Below are 26,042 nucleotides of genomic sequence, written 5' to 3' on the forward strand. Positions count from 1 at the left end.
GAGATGGGGGACATGATCATCACAGGAAAGTTGAACAATCCAAATCCAAATATAGCAGTGAGAAACGTCACAGTATGAAAAGTAACGAACTTTCTGATCTTAAATGTTTTCGATGTGGTTCTCCCACCCATCTAGCCGATTCAGCAAAATGTCCTGCTAGATACCAGAAGTGCACGTCTTGTGGTTTGACGGGTCACATCGCTAAAGCTTGTAATAGAAGATCTTCAAAACAAAGCAAACACGTTAAACAAATTCAGGAGGAGAGTGACTCAGCTGAGGAAATTTCTGAGTATTCTGATTCTGACAGCATCAGCTACATATTCTCAATAGAATATGACGTACTGGAGCTCACACCCACAAAGAAAAAAAAACCCATGTGTGATGTGAAATTGGGTGGAGTAACAGTGAATCTAATGGCAGACTCTGGTTCTCCGTTCACGATTATTAATGAGAATGTGTGGAAACAATTCAATGATAAAATTGGTTCATCTCTAGAAAAATCTAAAGTGATTGCTAGAAGTTACACGGGAAACAACATTGAATTTTTAGGAACACGAGATCTGGAATTCGAATTCAAAAACAGGAAAGCATTTTCCAGACTTCTTGTAGCTAAGAAGGGTCTTTCGGTCCTTGGTTGGAGCGATCAAGCTGATCTTGGTATCATTCTAAACCCAAATAGCAATGATCCTGTTTTGTCTGTTGATGAGTCTTGTAAATGTACCATCCAAAATGATTTTCCAGAAGTGTTCTCTGGTAAAGTTGGTCTTCTTAACAGTTTTCCACATAAAATTGAACTTAAGGACTCAGCTATCCCATGCATTCACAAGGTAAGAGATTTACCAGTGTTAGTAAGAAATGATGTTCAAGTCGAACTGAATAGACTCGTCAAAGATGGAATAATAGAAGAAGTTGAGTCCGCGGTGTGGGTTTCTCCCTTAGTAGTGGTCAAACATCCCTATGGGAAAATTAGACTTTGCATCGATCTCAGGGACCTGAATAAGAATATTATTGTTGATCAATACCCGCTACCACGTATAAGTGAAATGTGTAATGCCACCAATGATATGTGTGTATTTTCAATAATTGATTTAAAATCCGCGTATCACCAAATTCCCCTACACGTGGACAGCAAAAAATACACTACTTTTATCACTCCTTTTGGTTGTTACTGTTTCACCAGGGTACCGTTTGGTTTAGCCTCTTCCATTTTTTAAGGCGTTGATGGTATCAGGTTTTTCCAAGACGACATTCTGGTCATGGGCAGCAACCAATTGGAACATGACACACGCCTTAGGCAAGTTTTTAACAAACTAAAAATTCATGGGCTGACAGTTGAAGTAGACAAGTGTAAAATATCCCAAGACAAAGTAGTTTATCTGGGCACACCATTAGTCAAGAGGGCATCAAACCCAAACAGGGTTTAGTGGACGCCATTCTCAATGCTCCATGCCCATCAAGCAAAGAAGATGTCAGAGCCTTTCTTTGATTAACCGAGTATTACTCGAAATTCATTAGAAATTTTTCTGAGAAAATGTACAGTATTAGACAATTATTGAAAAATAAAGCAAAATTTGAATGGTCCACAGATTGCCAGAACACCTTTGAAACAATCAAAAAGAAATCAGCGACGCTCTGTTTCTCAAAGGATTCGATCCAAAAGCTGAAATCTTTGTAACCACCGATGCCAGCAACAAAGGAATTGGTGCTGTGATAGCACAGAAGGATACCTCGAACCATGAATGGGTTGTGGCCTTTGCCTCAAGGTCGCTCACCCCTGCTGAGGAGAAGTACTCAGTAATCGAACGCGAAATGCTAGCCTGTTCATGGGCGCTCAATTACTTCAGAGCATACATCTGGGGATACAATATCCATCTTCGCACAGACCACAAACCCCTAATTAAAATACTGTCTGCCTCTGGGTTGCAAAATGCTTCACCAAGACTAAGCAAAATGTCTATCAAACTCCTGGATTATTGCTACTCTGCAGAATATTGGCCAGGAGTTAAGAATAAAATTGCAGATTTCCTCAGCAGACTGCCTCTTCCACACAATGAGAGTACGAATATGCCAGAGGATGATGAAAAAGTGGCTCTACTCTACAACACTTATTTGGATGGAATATCTGCGGATGAATGGGGACAACGCATGTTGTCAGTCAGTATTAGATTGATTTCCACTATCAATCAGGAGAAAATCAAAGGTCGATATGAAACAAACTATGCAGAATTGGACTAAGCAAGTCGACGTTTCGGTCTTATCTCGATCATTCACAAGACCATCATCAGGACGAAGTGATAATATATACAGTTGATGACCCTTTTTTTAATCAGAATCACGTACTACTCGGATCGTACGTAACTGACGTCCTGTGGCCAAACCTCCAAACAAACGTGAGCGCCTTGGAACAGTGATACAAATTGAACTAATTGCCAGAACCTGTTCATTGCAGCACTGTTCTCTTCATAAGTGCTTGCTATCTAAAATTGACTTAGCTCATTGCCCGCCATAAATGAAGATGCGGATGCCGTCACAAACTTCAAATTGACGTGATTCTGATTAAAAAAAAGGGTCATCAACTGTATATATTATCACTTCGTCCTGATGATGGTCTTGTGAATGATCGAGATAAGACCGAAACGTCGACTTGCTTAGTCCAATTCTGCATAGTTTGTTTCATATCGACCTTTGATTTTCTCCTGATTGATAGTGGAAATCAATCTAATACTGTGTCCCAGCAGTCTGGACTTTACTTTTGGATATGTTATAGGAAAAGCAACCGATACCTTAAATATCCAAAGTATATCTATGTATGTACCCTGTCCTATGTTAATGTTCATTTTTTGTACAGAAATATTTTTTGCCTTGAATTTAAAATAATAATTTTTCAGACAAACAAAAAATCCTGGTTTCATGTTTTATTACTCATTTACTGTATCTATGATGTTAGTGTGGTAACATCTTGTGTTTCTTGTTTCAAGAACGTTTTCTTTTTAAATTTAATTGAACAGCCGCTGATTGATTTCAGGTTTTGGTACTTTGATTGCCCCTAAACAAGTCCTAACCAGTGCTGAAATTTCATATAAACAAAACCCCTTGCTGGCCACTCTATATTACAATAAACCCTATAATTTGTGACATTCTTGTGTCGGAATTGTTTGTGATTTATTCACCTGACAGGAACTGGTCAGGGACACAGGGAAGCACAATTGATTACATTGTTTAAGCTAATTGTTAAAATTCAGGTGTGCAGGTTATAATTTTTCAGTGATTTGTATACTACTTATGATCTTTGCCATTTGTTTGAGCTTGAACTTTCTACTGCATCAAGCCTGAGTCAAGAACCTCATTAGTTGCATTACTAGAAGTGGCTTTTGAGGAATAAAGATTGGAATCCTTCAACGTTAAGGAGTTATAAAAAGGCTATTTACAAAGATCTGAGAGTCCAAACCAAAGGCCTCACCAGGAAAGAGGAGCAACAAAAGGCACTGAGGGTCTGGGGAGCAGCCAGAAGTACCAGCGGGCACTCTGGAGATCTTGGCGTAGAGGCGTAGGGAGCCTATTCCAAGGGTTGATGTGCTTATAGGAGGGGCCCTCCGGGACAGGCAGCAATGGTTTGTCCACAGAGGAGCTGAGGGACAGGCGGGAAGCAAGGAGGGATGTAACGGAGCTGGAGAGGCTCAATCTGGCAAACTGAGACAAAAAAATGAACGTCGATCGGTGCAGAGACAGAACATTGAGTACAAAATATCGAGTTGCACAAACATCATGGGTCAGGAATATCGACAGCAAGAATATTGTGGTCAATAATATCGACATAAGGTAAGGAATATTGTTTTTAAAAAAAATTGAAGTGTTTGATATCGTTTGCAAATATATAGTTAAAATATAATAAAAAATATTGTTTTTTATTATTAGATATTTTAGTATATATTTTATATGTATATTGATGTATGTTGTTTTGCATAAGATCACATTTATTTCCTTAATTAACCTTATTTATAATCAACGACAAAACTTCTTGTTAATCAAAAAAATTAAAATAAACTTTAATGCAGTACACAAGCTTTAGTACTCTAGTTAGAGGTAGGCGGACATCTTTGTTCCGCCAACGGTATGTGCTGAGATTTGCCCCTTCCGCCTTGCACAAAGAAGGGCGAGAAACGAGGCAAATCTCTGGACATTCGGGGGCGGAATGGAAGTTGGCCGCCCGCCTCCCACCCACCTCCCGCCCGCCGTATTAAATGATAATTAAAATCCTAAAATTAAATTTAAATAAAACTTACCTTATTGCGAGCGCATCCTTGCCCATCGCGGCTTCATCTGGGAACTGCGCATGCGCATTCCTGGCGAGGAATGCGCATGCGTGGAATGGCGAGAAATGCCCATGAGCAGACTCCCGCGCATGCGCAGTTCCAAGAATAAGGCGCGATGGGCAAGGATGCGCTCGCAATAAGGTAAGTTTAATTTAAATTTAATTTTAGGATTTTAATTATCATTTAACACCATCGATGCTCATGACGAGCTGAGCTCGTCATGAGGCATGGCGCTCCGGTGCTCATGACTAGCTCAGCTCGTCATGAGCCGTGGAACGCTCACACACGGGATAATTCCCCTGCTGTGCTGAGCACTCCACAGGAACGGGTGCACCTGTGACGAGTTCAGCTCGTCATGAGCACCGGAGCGCCGTGCCTTATGACGAGATGAGCTCGTCATGAGCATGAAGGCACTGTGCGCGCCCCCCGCCCCCCAGCACAGCAGGGGAATTACCCACCGCAGCGAAGGGGTAAATACGGTGGGCGGAAGGTGGGTGGGCGTCGCGTAACGGAAATATGCGGAGAGGCACAGACATTGGTTCAATCTCCGTGCCTCTCCGCGAAAGTCCCTTGCGCGACTTCCGCCCACTATCCACAACACACACCTAAATTAAACTATAAAATAATAAAACACAATTATATATCACTTTTTAAAGAAAAACTATTGCTATTAACAACTATTAAATAACAATATTTTATTGAATTCACACCCTTTACCCCTTTAAACGTAAAAACAAAACACAAAAAATAAACATTTACCCAAAATAGTTATCAAATAATTAACATTAATTAACATCTATATATTAATTAATTAAACACAAATTGCTTGCCACCCTTTGCTCCTATTACCAACACAACACACACATAAAATTAATTACACAATGACTGTAAATACTTACCAATTAATTAAAATTAATTAACAACTTATCATTAATTCATCAATTACAAATAATTTAATTCCCACCCTTTACACCTATACAAACTACCACACAAAAATATAAATATTTACACAATTACCAGAATTAATTACAAATTAATTAATTAAAATGAATTAACAACCAATTATTTAGTAAATTCAAAATACATTTTTTCCTACCATTTATATCTATAAAAACCACAACACACCTAATATAATTACACAATCACCAAAATAATTATCAATTAATTAATATTAATTAACAACCAATTATTAATAAATTCAAAATACAATAATTTACACATCGAACACTATAACATGTCAATTAAAGAAATATTAATAAATACAAAATGCACTACAGAGGGCATCTTAGAGATGCCCCCTGAAACCTCAACCTACAATCCACGTCTTGTCTGAGAGGCTGTCTAGGCTGCTACACAGCAGACATGTTGTTGGACCCCTGGGTGGAGAGCTCCCTCTCTCCTGGGCCTGCAACAATGCACATCCTGGGAGGAGGTGACAAGCCTCCTTCCCCAGGATGGGCAGGGGAAGTTTCAAAGGCATTCCGCCTTTGTGAGCTTCTCCAGACCACTTGCTGTACTCAGCAACTGGACCCCACCAGTTCTGACCCCCACTCTGGCGGGAAGACTGGCGGGAAATCCTATGTCAGAAAGGGGGGTGTGCCAGGCTGTGCCAACTCCACCCCTCAGGTGGGAGAGGCGAGGTGAAGCATGACCCCGGGCCCCGGCCATCTTGAAGATGGGGAGCCCTGCCCAATCACAGCTAGGCACCTGCCCCCCTCCCACAGGAGAGGAGCAGGCTAGGGGGTGTACCCACCCCAGGACAGGGACCCATTGGTCACTGCCCTTGCTCTACCTGTAACCCATCCTAAATTCAGTATTTAGGGGCACCCTGTACCTTTTTCCACAGATCGAGATTACGAAACAAGAAAGAATACCTGCTGTGCAGCTGCTAAAAAGAAGAAGACACCAACTGATTTTGCCCCAGCCCGACCCGCCCGACCCTCGAATCTGCTCCTGCAAAAACTCATCAATCTTGCTTTTGAGAATCTGCAAATATTTTCATCTAGTCAGAGACCATTTTGAGAGCATTGTACTTAGCCTCATATTGCTAAACTTTTGAAAATGTGTGTACAGATGTTTATACTGGAACCACTGAGTAGTGCAGTCCGAGCTTACAACATTTAATTAGAGCGCGCAGGCTACTATTAAAGGCTTTGTAGTAACGAACCATAAATACAAATTTGAACAGCATTAACAAATGGACACAAATATTAACTACAGACAATGTCCCTCCCTTATCCATATTGTGTAACTGTAAACTGGCAGCCAAAGGGATTGCGCTGTAGGGGGTTGAGCCTTGTAAAATCCAATAAATGAAAGATGGATCCTTAATTGCTGTGTCCAAGGGGTAGATTTATTGATTAAATGAAGTTAAAAGTGGACAGGTACAGCTTATAATATAGATGGTAAGTTCCAATAAAAGCTTCAGTAAAGGCCCCACCGGGAGCAGCCTCCCTGCTGCTCAGCCTCCATGGTAACTGAAAGTACACTTAAACATACACAGATAGAACTAAGGATGACATCATAGAGTGGCTGTGGCTGAGCAGCAGAGTACAAGAGACTAAGAAAGGACAAGAAAGAGAGAAGAGCAGGGAGAAGCAGGATACAACACACCTTCCCCCTTTAAACAAAAAGTTGAAGAAGATAAAACAGAGCAGAAGAGTACAATAAAGGAACAACATAAAACGCACAAAAATAAACACCCTCTTCACAATGGTGGAGAGAAGAGGTGAGGGCGAGGGTGCTAAAGTTGTACCAACACAATGAGCTAACAAAATAATACAAGAATGACTGAAAGTGGTTATGGTACACCACTTGACAAAATCAACATTATAATGAAAATGGGAGGAAAACCATTCTTCCCCAGACAATCGGAAATGAACACCTCAATGAAAATAAACTCTGAACTCCTCTAACAATAGAGAGCACCGAAGTGGTTAAGCATACATAAGCGCCAACAGAATTGAGCCCTAGGCTCATCACCAGTAAAAATAAATAGAACTGAGAATCTCAATATGAATAGAACACCTCTAGCTAAGTAGAGCACCTAAGTGGTTCAGAACATGTAAGCATAAATATAACTGAGCACATATAGGGCTCCTCATAAACACTGAGCATGGAAATGTAATATGAATACTTCTAATAAGGCCTGGTCGCCCCCACGCTCCTCCTTCTGCCTGACGATATTTTCGTGCTTGTGTGCCTAGGGCAACCCAGCCGCCGCTGAGCCGCCCGCACCAGACTTTCCCGCCGCTGCCTCCCTGCGGACCTAGCCCCCCGCCAGCCCATTGGCGGCCCCACTCCTGCCACCCAGCTGACCCTCCCTCCCGGCTACCTTTTTAAGGAGACCTCTCCCTCTCCTAGGGAGCGACCGCTGAGCCTTGCACAGGCCTGGTCGCCCCCACGCTCCTCCTGTTGCCTGCCGATTTTTTCCTGCTTGTGTGCCTAGGGCGACCCATCCGCCGCTGAGCCACCCGCACCAGACTTTCCCACTGCTGCCTCCCTGCGGCCCTAGCCCCCCGCCAGCCCATTGGCCGCCCCGCTCCCGCCACCCAGCTGATCCTCCCTCCCGGCTACCTTTTTATGTCACCCCCACGCATGCTCAGCATTCACGCGCAGCGGGCGCGCCGATTGTGCACTGAAGGCGCGCCAAAGGCAAGCCCGTCTGCGCCCGTCCGCACCTGGCCCACGCCCAGCGCCAGAACCCCTGGTCCCCGCAGATGCCAGCCCACCCGCCAGACGTACGACGCCGCCACACTCAACGCACTCAACACCGGCCGGATCCCCGGATACCCGGATGCTGCCGAGCCACCCCGTGACGCACCCAAGGACCCTTCCGCTGCCGATCCTGCAACTTTTCCTGCATCCGGACCTGCACCGCACCCGCCAAGCCGAGCACCAGCAGCAACCACCTGAAGTGCATCCTGCTCAACACCCGCTCCGTCCACAGACACGCCGTGCAACCTGCTCGACACCACATCTCCAGACGTCGCCTTCCTCATGGAAACATGGATGAACGCCTCTTCAGCGCCCGACATTGCCATCGCCATCCCGGACGGATACAAGATCACCCGGAAGGACCGCGTCAACCAGACAGGAAGAGGCAACGCCATCGTCCACAAGAACACCATCCGCATCATGACCAACTCCGACGACACCCTCACAGCCGCCGAACATCTCCACTTCCAGATACACACCGACCCCCAAACCACACTCAGAGGCACTCTCATCTACAGAGCCCCAGGACCTCGCCCATAATTCAGCGAAGACATCGCAGACTTCATCAGCCCGCATGCCCTCTTTTCCGCTGATTACATCCTCCTAGGGGACCTCAACTTCCACCTAGAGAACAACAAGGACAGCAACACCACCACCCTGCTGGACAACCCTGCCAACCTCGGACTCAAGCAACTGGTGAACACTCCCACCCACTACGCCGGACATACGCTTGACCCCGTCTTTTCCTCCAGCAAGGACGTCTCCTTTAGCCACTCCACCAGACTCCACTGGACAGACCATAGCTGCGTCCACTTCAGCTTCAGAAGGTCCATGACCCACCACCACCCGCAACAGGTTCCCCGAAGATCACCTCCGACCAGCTCTCCACATCCCTGAACCTGAATCCTCCCGCCAGCTCAACGGACCCCAACCAGGCAGCTAACAACCTCACACAGTGGATCACCAACTGCCCTGACGACCTCGCACCCCTGAAAAACCATCCCAGCAATCCCGGCAGCAAGAAGGCTTCCTGGTTCAACAACGATCTTATGAACTCCAAGAAGAACTGCCGCACCCTCGAGAAAGCCTGGCGCAAAGACCCGACTACAGACAACATGACTGCCCTCAAGCACGCCACCCGCGAACACCACCAGCTGATCCACGCCACCAAGAAGACAGCATTCAAGGAACGACTAGACTACAACGCACACAACAGCAAAGAACTCTTCAGCATCGTCAAAGAGCTCTCGAACCCCAGCGCCGGAACCAATGACATCACCCCCTCTCAAGAACTCTGCGACTCACTCGCCTCGTTCTTCCACAGCAAGATCGCCTACATACACAACAGCTTCGGCGCCCAGATCACACACCCAACCTCCGAACCGACGCCCCCCACCACCACCCTCCGTTCCTGGACCCCGATCAGCATAGAAGACACCATCCACACGATGACCACCATCCACTTCGGATCTCCAACCGACCCATGCCCCCACCACGTCTTCAACAAGGCCGACTCCGTCAACACACCCCAACTCCGGGACATCATCAACTGCTCCTTCGACACGGCAACCTTCCCGGAGAGCTGGAAGCATGCAGAACTCAGCGCCCTCCTGAAGAAACCATCAGCAGACCCCACCGACCTCAAAAACTATTGCCCCATCTCGCTCCTCCCGTTTCCTGCTAAAGTCATCGAGAAGACCGTCAACCGACAGCTTGCCGCCTTCCTCGAGACGAACGGATCCCTCTACCCCTCGCAGTCCGGCTTCCGAGCCAACCACAGCACCGAGACCGCCCTCATCGCAGCCACCGACGACATCCGAGCCCTGCTTGACAACGGGGAAACAGCGGCCCTCATCCTCCTGGACCTCTCCGCAGCGTTCGACACTGTCTGCCACTGCACCCTAGTACAACGCCTCAGCAACATCGGAATCCAAGAGAAGGCACTGGAGTGGATCATCTCTTTCCTCGCTGGAAGAACCCAGAGAGTCCGCCTGCCCCCGTTCAGATCCAAGGCCACCGAAGTCATCTGCGGCGTACCACAAGGATCATCACTCAGCCCCACCCTCTTCAACATCTACATGAGCCCCCTTGCGGCCATCGCACGCCAACACAACCTCAACATCATCTCCTACGCCAACGACACTCAGCTGATCCTCTCCCTCACCAACGACCCAGCCACCACCAGAACCAACCTTCACGAAGGGATGAAAGAAGTAGTCGAGTGGATGAAGAACAGCCGTTTGAAACTCAACTCAGACAAGACGGAAGTCCTCATCCTGGGACCATCTTACTCCGCCTGGGACGACTCCTGGTGGCCCCCTGCCCTGAGCAGCGCACCCAAACCAACGGACCACGCACGCAACCTGGGCTTCATCCTGGACTCCTCCCTCTCGATGACCAGACAAGTCAACGCCGTCTTGTCCTCATGCTTCAACATCCTACGCATGATCCGGAAGATCTAGCGATGGATCCCCACCAAAACCAGGAAGACGGTCACACAGGCACTCGTTACCAGCCGACTGGACTACGGAAACACCCTCTACACTGGAACCACAGCCAAACTACAGAAGAGACTCCAACGCATCCAGAACGCCTGCGCACGACTCATCCTGGACATCCCCCGTCACAGCCACATCTCCGGACACCTGAGAAACCTGCACTGGCTCCCCGTCAACAAGAGAATCACGTTCCGACTCCTCACCCACGCACACAAGGCCCTCCACGACCTGGGCCCCAGGTACCTCAACAACCGCCTGACCTTCTACACTCCCACTCACCAGCTTTGTTCGACCAGCCACGCCCTCGCCGCCGATCCACGCATCCGAAGAGCCACCATGGGAGGAAGATCCTTCTCCTACCTGGCAGCCAAGACATGAAACTCCCTCCCCATCCACCTCCGTCAGACCCAAGACCACCTCTCCTTCAGGAAGAAACTCAAGACCTGGCTGTTCGAGCAGTAGCAGACCCCCCCTCCCCCAAGCGCCTTGAGGCCCTCCGGGTGAGTAGCGCGCTATATAAATTTCTTGATTCATTGATTGATTAACAAAAGAAGATAACACTGAGCACCTCAACATAAGACGAGCAAATAAATGGCTCAGTAGCAATACGAAATAAAACTGAGCACCACTATGGCGCATCATAAACACGGAGCCCTCTAAGGCCCATCACCAATAAGCATAACCAGAATGGAGCACCTCAATAGATATTGAGCAAATAAATGGCTCCAACCCCAGCGAAAAGAATTAAAATCCCTACAAGTAATCACCCGAATAAATATAATTGAGCACCTCAATGAAAATTGAGCATGAAAATGGCTCTGCACAAGAATGCATTAACAAAATCAAATACCTCAAAGCACATCACCAGAAAATGCAAAAGGAAATGAAAACCTCAAATAAATTGAGCATCTAAAGTGGTTCAGCACATCACAAGTAAATATAAATAGAATAAAGCATCTTGTTGTAATCTTGTATGTCAGCTATGGATTGTAGAGCACTGTACCTAGTGCGTTCTACGTTCCTCGATAGCTGAGAGTTCTACTCTCTGGCAGTTGCTTGCTGACCAGCCAGAGGGAGAGCCACGGATTTCCACTCGGATGTTACATTCTTAATAAACCACACAGTTGCATCTTTGAAGAGTCTCTTTTTACTTACCACATTTTGGCGACGTCTTGGCTGTTCAGTTTCCGAGGTGGAAGTGGCCAGAACCCAGCGTGAATATGAAGATTGGTTCAGCGTTGTTTCGAACATGTATCAGTGCAGATAACAGTTGGAGCTTTGCTAATCTTGGACAAATGTACTGTGAGTACTTTCGTTTTTTTTGTTGCCAAAATCGACAAATTTTCAAGTGTTTGAAAGATTTGGCAGTTAAAGCACAGCGCGAGGTTGTAGCAGCGCGAGTTGGCTACAGTGACGTCAGAAGGTCTTGAGCTGGTATGTCGTTACGTTGTTTAGGCTCGACTTCCTGCAGAAACCATAAGCAAACCACGCTCGACGCGCTACTGTAACTAGGCCAATTTCCGATAGAAAACACGCACGCATGACGTAGCGGCCATTTTGTCCACAAAGCAAGCAGCTCCGGTGAAGAAAACACATCGACCAAAAACGAGATCGAGTTTTACTTCAAATACTGTGCGTTAAAGTGGACTTTGAAAGGTATAAGTTCGAATAATCATATTATTTAACTGCACTGCATACATATTTTGTGAAATTCAGTGGATTTGTAATCCTGTTTACCAATTTCTATTTCTTTCGGTTTCCATGGCAACCAGTTTACAGTTCATTTTTGACAGAGTTTTCCAACTATTAAAACCAAGCATTATTTCATTTTTTTTTTAATTCAATTTCATCATTTGACTTTTGTTTGACATGGCTAGTCAAAGCACTATTGTTACTCCACCTATATTTTTAGCTTCTCCTGGACCACTTGCAATAGAGTGGGAGGATTAGCTACCAATGTTTGAAAACTATATTGATGCAATACATGGATCAAAATTTAGTGCTGATAGAAAGAAAGCATTGTTATTGAATAATCTTGGAAAAGAAGGCCAATGTATTTTTAAATATCTACCTGTCGCAACTTTACCTAATGGTAATGCCATCGAGAATGTTTTTGACGAAACTAAAAAACGTTTGGAAATAAGATTTGCAAGAGAAATTAACATAGTCATGAATCGCCATCAGTTTTACACTCATAAACAAGGGGAAAATCAGTCAATAGATGAGTTTGTGTCAAAACTAAGAGAACTATCCTTGAAATGCAAGTTCGGTACGATGACAGATGAAATGGTACGTGACCAGCTTATTGTACAGTGTAAGTGCAGGAAAACGCAAGAAAGACTTTGGGCAGCAAAGAACCCAACCCTAAAAGATGCAATTGAAATAGCAAAAGTTCTTGAACACTCACAATTTTGTAAGCGTGAGATGAACAAAAAAGAAGAAGTTTTTAGCGGCAATACTTCTTCAGTACCGCGTGGAGAATCAGAAGTTGCAGCTGTGCCTGAACCTAGAAAGTATTTTCAAAGAACACATTTTCAAAGAGGAATACAACAATTTAGGTCATGTTACAGATGTGGGGGTGCTCATAATCCTGACTATTATAAATGTCCAGCCATTGACAAAAATTGTTTCAAATGTAGACGGAAAGGTCATTTTTAAAAAATGTGTAGAAAATCTTTTAAGCAAAGGATTGCAACTATAGATAGTAGTAGTGAAACTACGCTTGTCGATATTGATGATGTGCCTTTACAAGGAGGTAAGATTTTATGTGTTGATGATCTTGATGATCAAATAGGAAGAATCGACCTAAAGCTAAATTTAGAGTTAATGGTGTAACTGTAGACTTGATGGTTGACTGTGGATCGATATACACTATTATTCCCAAATGTATTTATGACAAACTCTGGCCCAACTGGGAATTACATCCAAAAGATATTAACCCTGGGGGGTATCAAGGAGAAACCATTGACCTTATAGGTTTCATGAAGTCAACTATTGAATTTAAAGGCAGATCAACTGATGGTAAAGTTTATGTTTCCAAGGATGGACCACCCATCTTAGGATGGATGCATCAATTTGACTTATAGATCCCAGGGCTCTGACACAGGTATTAGTTATAGAGGATCCTTCTTTGGATGATATTTTAAAAGAAGCTAGGGATGTTTTCAAAGAAGAATTGGGAGGCTTCAAGGGATATGTCCATAAAATAATTTTGAAGCCTAATGCCATCCCAGTTCAGCATAAAGCACGCAGAACACCTTTAATAGCCAGGGAGGCAATGAAAAAAATGCTTCAAGATATGCTTGATTTATGTGTAATTGAGCCAGTTGAGAGCTCTTCGTGCGTTTCGCCATTGGTTATCACTGAGAAATCTGATGGCAAATTTAGGTTTTGCATTGATCTCAGGTCTCTCAATCAAAATGTAATAGTTGATACCTTTCCTCTTCATAATATTAACGAATTCATTTTAGCATTAAGTGGTGGTAAGTTATTTTCAAAATTGGATCTCAAAAACGCCTACCACCAGATTAGATTGCATGACGACTCCAAACCTTTGACAACTTTTATTTCCACGGAGGGCATTTACCAATGTGTTAGGATGCCTTTTGGATCATGCTCTGTTGCTAGCATATTCCAAAAAATGATGAATGTTTTGTTTAGGGGATCAAAAATATAATTTTCTTTCAAGACGATATCTTGATATTGGGGATACAGTAGATCAGCATAACCATACCCTCCGTGAAGCTCTATTCAAGATCAGGGAATCAAGTTTAACACTTAGGAAGGATAAGTGTAAGTTCCTAGTAGATATGGTGGATTACTTAGTGTATGAAATCTCAGAACATGGAGTAAAGCCCAAACAGAATCTTTTGGATGCTATTCGATTGGGTCCTGTTCCATCGGACAAGGATAAATTGCGATCCTTTTTGGGAATAATCGAATATTACTCCAAATTCATGAAGTTTTTTTCGAATTAAACAACTGATTTAAGATCTCTTCTAAAGAAAGAGGTTGGTTTTCCGTGGGATAACGCTCAACAGACTTGTTTTGAAAACATTAAAAAAGATATTTGCTGTGCAGAGGTTCTTACACCTTTTGATACGAAATTACATTCTGTTCTTACTGTAGATGCAAGTGCTACTGGTCTTGGAGCGGTTTTAGCTCAGATCCACAATGGTAAGGAGAAAACTGTAGTGTTTGCATCAAGAACTCTAACCCCATCGGAAAGTAATTATTCAGTCATAGAACGTGAAACTCTAGCTGCTGCCTGGGCTTGTGAATATTTTAGAACTTATCTATGGGGAACCAAATTTACACTTAAAACGGATCGTAAACCTCTTATAAGAGTGCTACTATCAATGGGTGATACGAAGTGCTCAGCTAGATTAGCAAGATTGGCCTCACGTCTCCAGGAATTGTGTTATAATATTGAGTACATTCAAGGTTGGAGAAACATACAAGCTGATTGCCTCTCAAGATTGTCACTTGATTGGGAATTGGTTGATAAAGTTGCTGTTTTGAAGAAAGAAAATGAAGGGGCTGTCGCTTTTGTTCAAGATGCTTTGAGCATGTGTGAACCTCAGGCTTTAAGTGAGGATGTGTGGGTCAATGCTATGCTTGCCGACAATGCCATGCTAGAACTTAAAATCCTGATAAGGAGAGGTTGTAAAAGGGAGAGTACTGTTTCTATCACCAATAGACCTTTTGTTAAAATTCTAGATGAATTGTCAGTTTGTGAAAATATTGTGATCATGAGGGGAGATATGTTCATTCCTCCGGCTTCTCTAAGACAAAATTTATTCAAATTGGCCCATGAAGGACATTTGGGACAAACACGAACAAAACAGAGGTTAAGGACAAATTGGTGGTGGCCAGGAATGGATTCCGATGTGAATTCTTATGTTACTAATTGCCAAATCTGCAAAGAGAGTGATAAGCGTTTGAAAACTGGCATACAGGCATCTTCAGGTCATATTTCCGATCCGGGCTTACCCTGGCATACTGTATGTATGGATTTCATTGGTCCAATGAATAGCCTAAAGGAAAACTTACGCTTTGGTATCGTTACGGTGGATGTTCACACGAAATGGTTGGTGGTAAAATTGTCTAAAGATATTACAACTTTGACTACCATTAATGTTTTAAAGGGGATTTGGAAAGATGAAGGGCTACCTTCAGTACTTATAACAGATAATGGTACACAATTAACATCTCTAGAGATGAAAACATTTTTGTCCACTTGTGGTATCAAGCACAGCCATGCTTCCCTATACAATCCACAGGGGAACGGAATCGTTGAGAGAGCTAATCATCTTATTAAGGTTGTTATCCAAATGGCCATTTCTAGTGGTAAAGATGTAGACTCTATGGTATCGGACATGGTTTGGGCTTATCGCTCTAGTGTGCACAGTGTAACCAATAAAACGCCCTTTGAAATGATGCGTGGGAGACCACCCAATACAAAATTGGTTCCCACATGGTTAAAGGATATTGTAACTAAAGATTTGTTTTCCACCAATGTGTCCCAAGTTGCTTCACATGGTAAGATGAACTGCAAAGGGAACCTAAACAAACTAATTTGCCCTGGAGACTGGATTAAAATACGCTCTGTAAGACCAGCGGTTTGGTTTAGGAAATGTTTAGGTCCTTTTAAGGTAAAACTCACTTTACCATATTGTGTAGTGTTGGAAAGTGGGGAAAGATGGAGCTACAGGCGGGTAGCTTTATACCAGAAGGGAAATATATGTGCAGAAGGCAATGGGAGTTCAAAGGTATTAATTAAGAACAAGAGTGGTGACAATTGTTTTGACAATACGTTTTTGTCCATGTCTGATGGTGACCTTGTTTACAATTCCCAGGAGATCCGTGCTCCTCAAAGAGTAGTACAGGGAGGATGTGATGCTCCTGCTTCTGTTTCTGTAGATTCCCTTGCAGTGAGTCAACCTACTCGGGAGGTAAGACTTTACAGAAATCGTTATCCTCCTGGTTACTTAAAAGATTACATATGTAAATAACTGAACATATTTACTTGCCGATACACTTATTTGTATTAGTAGGTTATTGAGTACTTACCTTTACCCATTTGTTGAAGAATAGACTTCTGTAATTCTTATTCATCTTTATGTTTTTATTTTAATGCTCTTCTTTGATCTTTATTCTTCCAGGCGATGTTGACTTTGCTTGAGCATTGCTTTAGTGTATTATTTTGTGCATGTGTTTAAATAAAGAGAGAGGATATGTTGTAGAGCACTGTGCCTAGTGCGTTCTACGTTCCTCGATAGCTGACAGTTCTACTCTCTGGCAGTTGCTTGCTGACCAGCCAGAGGGAGAGCCACGTATTTCCACTCGGATGTTACATTCTTAATAAACCACACAGTTGCATCTTTGAAGAGTCTCCTTTTACTTACCACACATCTCAAAACTCATTACGAGGAATCATAAATATAATTGAACACCTCAAATATTTTGAGCACAAAAGTGGTTCAGGACTTGCATATACAAAAGAATAGAGTACTTCCATACCTCAACACACCATTAAGATAAGCGAAATTGAATAAATCCTTAACTTAACATCAGCAAGATAAATGGAGCAAATGGCAAACCCCACATGCAACATACATGTACTAAAATGTAAACTGTAGCGTAAACAGCACTCTGCAACAGATATGTAACAGTTTACAAAAGTTTTAAACATAACATGTTAAAACAATAAAAGTAGTCACCGCTGTCATTGTTGTTAGAAAGTTAAAATGCCACAGTAACAGTCATTGAAGATCAAAAATACAGGCTCAGATCCGGTTCAAACTGATCCAAAAGTAAGCATTACCATTATCCTCAGAATCATCAGCATTGCGATTCATAGCATTTGTTGGGGACTGCGGAGTGCAAATTGAAATACTCCCACCAGCCTTGTTGAATGAAATGCGAAGAGTCAGTTACAGTTAGTACACAATCAGGAAAAAAACATGGTTGGCAAGGCAGGAGACAACGTGGTTGGCAAGGCAGGAAACAGTAAAAGACTGCAATTCAACATTGGCGGCACACAGAAGGACGTCCTTGCAGGATGGCTTTCGGTGCGCTTATGCGCCAAAACATCCAGAACAGCCAACAACATAGAGGAAGAGCAGACGTCACAGAGGATCCATGACAGACTCGTGGAAACAGGTAAGACAAATCATGTCCAGAATACCATCAAAGTTTATTTGCACTGCATCACCACGAAGTTTCACGTTTGAGCAAAATGATCTTATGAACATGCAAATCCAAATCCGTAAGCAATAAAGGCTTCAGAATTTGATAATCGCAGCAGGTTGGAACCCTTCAATTTCATTAAAGGTTGTCTGTATTTGAGTCAAACTAAACACGTATAAAATCTTCAACTCAGTAGTGTTGGTAGAGAAATAAGTTTCAAATCATCCAATCCATGCAATGTCCATCGCTCAAAATATGAAATGAGTAAACAGTTAGTAAGGTAGCAGGTTCAAGCCATATTCCAACGCCCAGAACTTACTTCAGTAGGCTGTCTGTTGTTGTAGACACCGGTGGGGCATCCAAAGTGTTGGGCATCAGGCTAAGAAAGTATCTCTTAGTTAATTTTGCAGATTCTTCCCTTAAATGTTGTCACGCGTAGTTTCTTTTTACCAATCGTCGCCAGTGTAAAATCCAATAAATGAAAGATGGATCCTTAATTGCTGTGTCCAAGGGGTAGATTTATTGATTATTGACCCACACTGATAAAACGCCTACCCTTAAGCAGGAGTCATTTAAGGTGTGGAAAGACATCAATATCCCTAATCTCAAGGCTGTATTAGACACTTCCAAGCCTACCTTGTCCAACGATCCAGAAATAGCAGCAGAACAATATCAAATCTGGCTGGAACAAGCTACTAATGAACTGGTACCTGTCAAAAGAATGTCTAGGAATAGAAGTTCTCCATCAGCACCCTGGTACACAGAACAACTTAGGAAACATAAGCAGATATGTAGGAACAAAGAAAGGCAATGGAGGAAAAATTACGATGATGAAAGTAAAAATAAATACAAGGAGCTCCAGAACCAATATAAACTCATGATTATGGAGGCAAAGAAAAGATATTATTGCGAACAAATTGAAAGTGCAAAAAACTCTAAAAAACTTTTTGATATAACTAGACAGCTTGCAGGAGACATTCCCGACTTGAACCCTCCATGTTCGCAAAGTTTCTGTGATGCACTAGCATCCTTTTTCTTCACTAAAGTGAACGATATTTTTTCTGCATTTACCGCTGCAGATAATCTAGACACTGAGGACACGACAATGCCTCGTTCTGATAATATTTTTCCCCAATTCATAGAAATCACAGATATTCAAACCCACGACATTCTTAAAGCCATTAAATCCGGTTCAGCACTGGATCCGTGTCCCCTGCAAACCCTCCGTCCATTAATGGACACTGTGATTCCTGTTATAACACAAATTTGTAACTAAATGTTCCGCACAGGAATTTTCCCCAGCCTTTTCAAAAAAACCCTATTAAAGCCTCTTTTGAAAAAAACTGGATTAGATAAAACGGAGTTGAAAAATTACAGACCTATAGCCAATCTTCCACTCCTGGCCAAAATAGCTGAAAAGGCCATGAATAATCAACTTGCGGAATTCATCGAGCAATACCATCTGCTCGATGAAACCCAGTTTGGATTCCGCAAGTTTCACGGAACAGAGACGGCGCTCATCAAAGCGGCAGATGACATCCGACTAATCCGGGATCAAGGAGGTGCAGCACTGTTGGTGCTACTGGACTTGTCGGCGGCTTTCGACACGGTTGACCATAAGATCTTGGTCAACCGTGTCGAGCAGATGGGTGTGCAAGGTTTGGCTAAAAAATTACTGGCATCCTTTCTGGCGGACAGATCTCAGGCGGTCATCTTAGGACAATTCGAATCAGCTGAGTTGTCCTTGCCATGTGGGGTACCTCAAGGTTCATCCCTGAGTCCGACACTATTTAATATCTATGTGTCGGACCTTGCTAAGACCATCAAAGCACATGGGATGAACCTTACCTCATATGCGGATGACACTCAGTTGGTCCTGGCCGTCAGAGACGATGGGGACAGAGTAGCGGAGAATTTTAGGGCAGGTATGTTGGCTATCGGACAGTGGATGTCGGCAAACTGCTTAAAATTGAACTCCGATAAAACCGAGGTGGTAACCTTCGGCCACCTCAGCCCCACCTGGTCCCAGGTATGGTGGCCGTCATCTTTTGGAACTTTGCCGAAACCCTCTACGAAGGTGAGAAATTTGGGCGTCATGTTTGATGATAACCTGAACTTCATGGCACATGCCAACCAAATAGCTGCAACAGCATTTTATAAACTACGCTTGGTAAAGAAGGTTCTGCCTTTCCTCCCTAAAAATGTAGGCAAGACATTAGTCAGCGCTCTTGTCCTGTCAGCATTGGACTATTGCAATGGCCTGTTCGCCAATACTCAAATTAGAGTCATCAAGAAAATGCAGACAGTTCAGAACGCTGCAGCAAGACTTCTTGCTAACATTCCCAAATTTGAACCAATAACTGAAGTCTTGAGAAGCTATCATTGGCTGCCCATCAGAAATCGAATTAAATTCAAAACCTTGTGTATTGTCTACAAATCACTACATCACCAAGCACCTCAATTTCTGAGAAATCATCTGGTTCCATACATTCCTTCTCGCCCACTCCGTTCAGCTAAACAGAATGATCTGATTGTTCCACGGACCAAGTTAGTCAACTGGGGAGACAGACGTTTCCTGGTTGCGGCTCCAAGACTATGGAACACACTCCCTCAATCCATCAGATCCAGTCCTAACCTTCTTGTTTTCAGAAAGAAATTGAAAACATGGCTGTTTAACCTTTAGTACCCACTACTTATCTCAGGAGAGTTGTTGACATTACAGCGCCGAGACGCCTGCGGGCAATTGTTCGCGCTTAAGAAATGTTAAAAATAAATAAATAAATAAATAAATAAATGAAGTTAAAAAGTGGACAGGTACAGCTTATAATATAGATGGTAAGTTCCAATAAAAGCTTCAGTAAAGGCGCCACCGGGAGCACTCTGCCCTGCTGCTCAGCCTCCATGGTAACTGAAAGTACACTTAAACATACACAGATAGAACTAAGGATGACATCATAGAGACAGGCTGAGCAGCAGAGTACAAGAGACTAAGAAAGGACAAAAAATAGAGAAGAGCAGGGAGAAGCAGGATATAACAGCCTGCTTGTCCAAAGGATGAAAATATACATTAAAGTTTGTTTCCCTTCACCCCAAACAATATGTCCCTTGCGTCGGACTGTAGGAATTCCACATCCCTGTGCTAAAGTCCAGGGAATAGTCATGCCTATCTGGATTCACACTGTGAGTCTGTGTCCACTCGTACAATCATCCTGACAAAAGCATGTCCTTATTTAATCTGTCTGCTGACACGTAAGCGCTTATAAACATATACTGCTGTCAACTATGAGCAGTCGGAGAACCCAGTCACTGTCTATGTACTTGCAGAATGAGTCAGGCATTCAGACAAGCAGTGGTACATTCAAATGGGCACAATGTATGTGGTCCCCTAACCCCTTCCAGACTACTGAGTCTCTCCTGCAAAAGTCCAGGGAATAGTCATGCCTGTCTTGGATCACACTGTGAGTCTGTGTCCACTCCAACAATCATCCTGACAGAAGCATGCCCTTATTTGGTGCACTTTTGAGACTTTATTTATTAATTGGACCCTTAATTAGGTCTGGCGTTAACCATGACCTTTCGGGTCTATTAAAATTCTGTCTCTCTCTGTCTACCGGCTAACTTAACTGTGAGTGACATCATTCTGTTCTTTCACAAGAAGCATATCAACACACAACTGTTTTGTTCAGTGTCAGGAGCTACTCTGGCAATGTGGGCTTTATGAGACTAAAAATTGTTTTGCTTTTGCCAATGTTTGCTATAATGGTGAGGGCCTGGCAGCTCCCACATCAATAAGGTTTTACAAAAACCATTCCAAAACAAGTCACGCATTGACAAAACCAAACGGCTGACCAACAATTTCAGACCTACTGGCTTTACCAATGCTTGTTTATTTTTGTTTCCCATAATCTTATGATTTTCCATTTTATGAATATTTTTAGGAAATACATGCGTACATCAACACATTTTACTAAATGATGCTGCAAAGAAATGTTACCTAAAATTTTACAGTAGTTTAGCTAAATGTTTTTGCATAATTTTGTGAACATTTTATTTTGAAAGCAGGGAATCCTCAAATTTGCTTTCACGCTTCTGCAAATATTTGCATCTAATCAGAGAGCAATCGGGGAGCATTATACATGGGCTTGTATTTCTAAATATTGAAAACTTGGGTACACATTTTTATTCTGGACGCACTGTCAGTAGTGCATGAACACATCTCCTGGAGCACTCACAAATAAGAAATTGCTATATATGCAAAAATAATCTTTCAATTTCATCAACCAGAGGACCTCCCTCTGTCTGAGTTTCAATTGCCTGTTTATCCCTCTCGGATCCTGTTTCTCATGATCGGGAGACAAGGAAGGAGTGCACTTACCTGTGAGACGCCGCCACCGCCAGGAGTCACACAGGGGCTGCCATTATCACGCCGCCACCGCCAGGAGTCAAACGAACGCTGACATACCGCGCCGCCGCTCCGGGACTTCAATTCCCGGCAGCCTTTGCGGCGGCGCGCTCCGTGACACCGCGCCAGCGCCAGGAGGTGCCAGGAGGCACAAAAGCAGGCTGCGCCCGGCGGAGTGGGGGAGACAAGGAAGGAGAGCACTTACCTGTAAGACGCCGCCACCGCCAGGAGTCACACAGGGGCTGCCATTATCACGCCGCCACCGCCAGGAGTCAAACGAACGCTGACATACCGCGCCATCGCTCCGGGACTTCAATTCCCGGCAGCCTTTGCGGCGGCGCGCTCCGTGACACCGCGCCAGCGCCAGGAGGCGCCAGGAGGCACAAAAGCAGGCTGCGCCTGGCAGAGTGGGGGAGACAAGGAAGGAGAGCACTTACCTGTAAGACGCCGCCACCGCCAGGAGTCACACCGGGGCTGCCATTATCACGCCGCCCCCGCCAGGAGTCAAACGAACGCTGACATACCGTGCCGCCGCTCCGGGACTTAAATTCCCGGCAGCCTTTGTGGCGGCGCGCTCCGTGACACCGCGCCAGCGCCAGGAGGCGCCAGGAGGCACAAAAGCAGGCTGCACCCCGCTTTGCGGGACTCGAGCGGGATGCCCGGGGCTAAGCCCGGGCAAAGGGCGGGCCCTCTACGGCCCTCAGCGGCAGGAAGCGACAGGAACGGGGCCAGGAACGCTGCCGGACAGACGAAAAAAGCCTCATTAACCTAGTAAGATACAGTTCCCTTGTTATAGTTCTTACATTTAATTTTGAAGTGTTACTCTCCTGGGCATAGTGGCAGGATGCCGAAAAAAGGCGCTGTTACTGCAATTAACACTATGGAAAACTATTTGGTCCAAACTGTGCAAAAAATAAACATACAAAGTAGGGAATCTCTGGGGCTGAGTCAATCACTAGACTTACGATGCTTGAGCCCTACCATACTTCCTCTTATTGACGATATTACACCCTTGGAGCCTGATTCTGATGACCCTCCGAGCCTCCCTACTAATCAGGGCAAGAGCGATCTACCTGTGAATGTAGTGCCTGTCCCCGAGGTACTCATGGTGGGTCCTGAGAATGATATGGATACTGACTCTGAACAGGAGGTACAGGTGTGTCTTTCTGACGAAGAACAGTCCATCTCAGACCACGCCCTTCGGCCAGAGCGCTCATGTGTAAAAAACCAGCCTAAGCGGGGAGGGTTGCGGTCAGGGACTAGGAGGAAGAGGGTAATTACCCCAAAGACAAAACTAAAGGACAATGGAGAGGGGAAAGTAAAATACACTGCTGATGATGATTTGTTTTTAAAAATTGCTGAGTTGTTTGAATGCAAAATCAAAGCTATCATTAAACCTCTAATAGCGAAAAAAGATAAACTACAAACTGAGGTTAAAAAGCTGGGAGGACAGCAGAATAAGGGGTAGCGGGGGGGTTGAAAATATTACCACGTTGGTTACTAATCTGGGCAACAATACTGGAGGGATTGCTGCAGGTGAGGGAACAGATGAATCGCTGCACACTAACCTCCCAGTGCAGTCACCGGTAATGAATGCTACTCAGATAGTTGGTAAAGGTGATGGTTTACTAACAGTCAATATTCCCCCAGTACAAGCCCAGACAACGGACCCTTTACAATTTATAGTTGAAGCCTCGCCAGTCGTATTAGTATTAGCCAACGTTCGTCCCCTAGAAGGTGGCATAGTTGAATCGTCCACTTCCTTGTCAAATAAGGCATTACAATGGCTCACAAACAATATGAAGTTAGCTCCGGGGGGGGGGGGCAGCAACTGGCTCGGGAAATCAAGACTGCAAAAAGGGTTTCCTGGCTAGGAAATCGTCCCAAAGAATTCAAAGGGGATTGTGTGGCAGTGAGTTTTTCACATCCAGGTGTCCTGCCAAACATCCTTACTAATTTACTCCCGCCCCAACGTAGACAGGGTACCGTCGTCCCGTTAACTCTAAAAAAAATTTATGGAGAACAACAGAATGTTACCTACCCTAGGACCCCCGCACCCGGGTGGGATAACAATTGGGATACGAATAATAGATGGGGCCAAGACCGAAGCTGTAATACTGCAAATCATCTAGCTCATCCAGCTCATCAAAATCCACTTTTGTTGTCTAATCGTTATACTCCTTTATCTTTTTTGCACCAAAATAATTGACTCTCCCCTAAACAAAACAGCCATGAAGGGAATCATGTACCTGTATTTAGCATACTTACTTGGAACATTGCAGGAATCAAGGCAAAAGTAGGAAACCCGGAATGGTCAGATTTTATCTGTAAGTTCGACATTATTGCATTACAAGAAACCTGGGACAAAAAAAACAATTTTTCATTGAATGGCTATAGTCACTTTTGTATCCCAGCAGTGTTACAGGAAGAGCCAAGGGAGGCCTGTTAAGTCTTTTTAAACTAGACATAAAGGGTCGCCTGAAGAAATGCGACTCGGGCTCTGATCACTGCTTAATTGTCGAACTTTCTTCAGTAGAACATCCGAATATTTTATTTATAAATTTTTATAATGCCAATGCATCTGACTGTACTTTGCAAAGTCTAGATAGATTGGATCCATTTTTGTCAGTCTACAGTGAAAATGTAAATTCATTTGAAATTATTTTTTTGGGTGACTTTAATATCCACCCTTGTATATTAATGTGTGTTTGCGATGAAGAAGAATCCCCTCCGAACTGCTCGCCAATTCACCTTGAACATAATAAACAGGGGGAATGTTTAGAAAACTTCTTAGCAAGATGGAACTTATATGAATCCAGGTGCGGGGAGGGGGGGGGGGTAGGGTCCCTACTTTCAAGGGAACAGACAATGGCTCTATTATTGATTATATATTTATTTCATTGTGTTTATTAGGTAATGTTTTAATGTATAAAACTGTGGTTTCTGTTTTCAGTGATCATAATCCTGTCTTCTTGGATTTAGTGAATACTAATTTTATAGGGCGGAAAGATGGTCCTTGCAACAATAGGCCAGCACTTAAAGTCAAAGACCAGGGTCGCAGATTGAAATGGGATAGTATAATCCCAGAATCCTTTGTTCAAGAGGTACTCTCCGACGCTGAGGACGAGGTTGGTGTGTGTTTATCTAGTGAGGCTCACAATAGGGAAGTGGTACTTGCTTTTGGTAGCATCTGCAGCAAGATTAATCAAAGACTGCTTGCTGGTCCAAAAAAGAAGACATTGCCCATCAAAAGATGGTTCGATAACAGATGCTCAAAAGCACATTGTGCGCTGTTAAGTGCTTTGAAGGCTGTCCCAAAAGTCCCTGCTCTTATCACTACTTGTAGAGCCCGGTATAAACAAGCTATAGCAGATAGGAAAAAAGAGATCAAAGATGAAGCTTGGTCCCAGCTTTCAGATCCAGCGATATTGAAAAATAGTGGAGAATTCTGGAAGATAGTTAACCAACCCTTATTTACAGGAGAGGAGAACTCTCCCCTTGAAACTATTATACCTGATGAAGGTTGGATAAAACATTTTAGCGATATTTACTCTGACCACAGTAGTGGAGGTCCTGGGGGTCCGGTTGGCAGTATAGCCAATGGAAACCATCTGAACTTTGAGGTAACAGAAGTTCTACAAGCAATAGATTGTACTTTGAAGAAAAAGGCACCAGGACCTGACGGTGTCCCTGCTGACGCCTTTAAATGTTTCCCTAATTTTTGGTCTAGACTACTCTGTAGGGTCTTTAATGCCTTAAGCCATGATAATATAATATACCAGAGTCATGGAAAACTTCAATAATCATCCCTGTGTTTAAAAAGGGAAATAGGCAGGATCCTGCATGTTATAGACCAATCTCATTGATTGACTCATCAGTTAAAATATTAGGAAGAGTCATCTTAGCAAAATTAAATGAGTG

Source organism: Lissotriton vulgaris, chromosome 6 (genome assembly GCF_964263255.1).
Source record: "Lissotriton vulgaris chromosome 6, aLisVul1.2, whole genome shotgun sequence".
NCBI classification, from domain to species: domain Eukaryota; kingdom Metazoa; phylum Chordata; class Amphibia; order Caudata; family Salamandridae; genus Lissotriton; species Lissotriton vulgaris.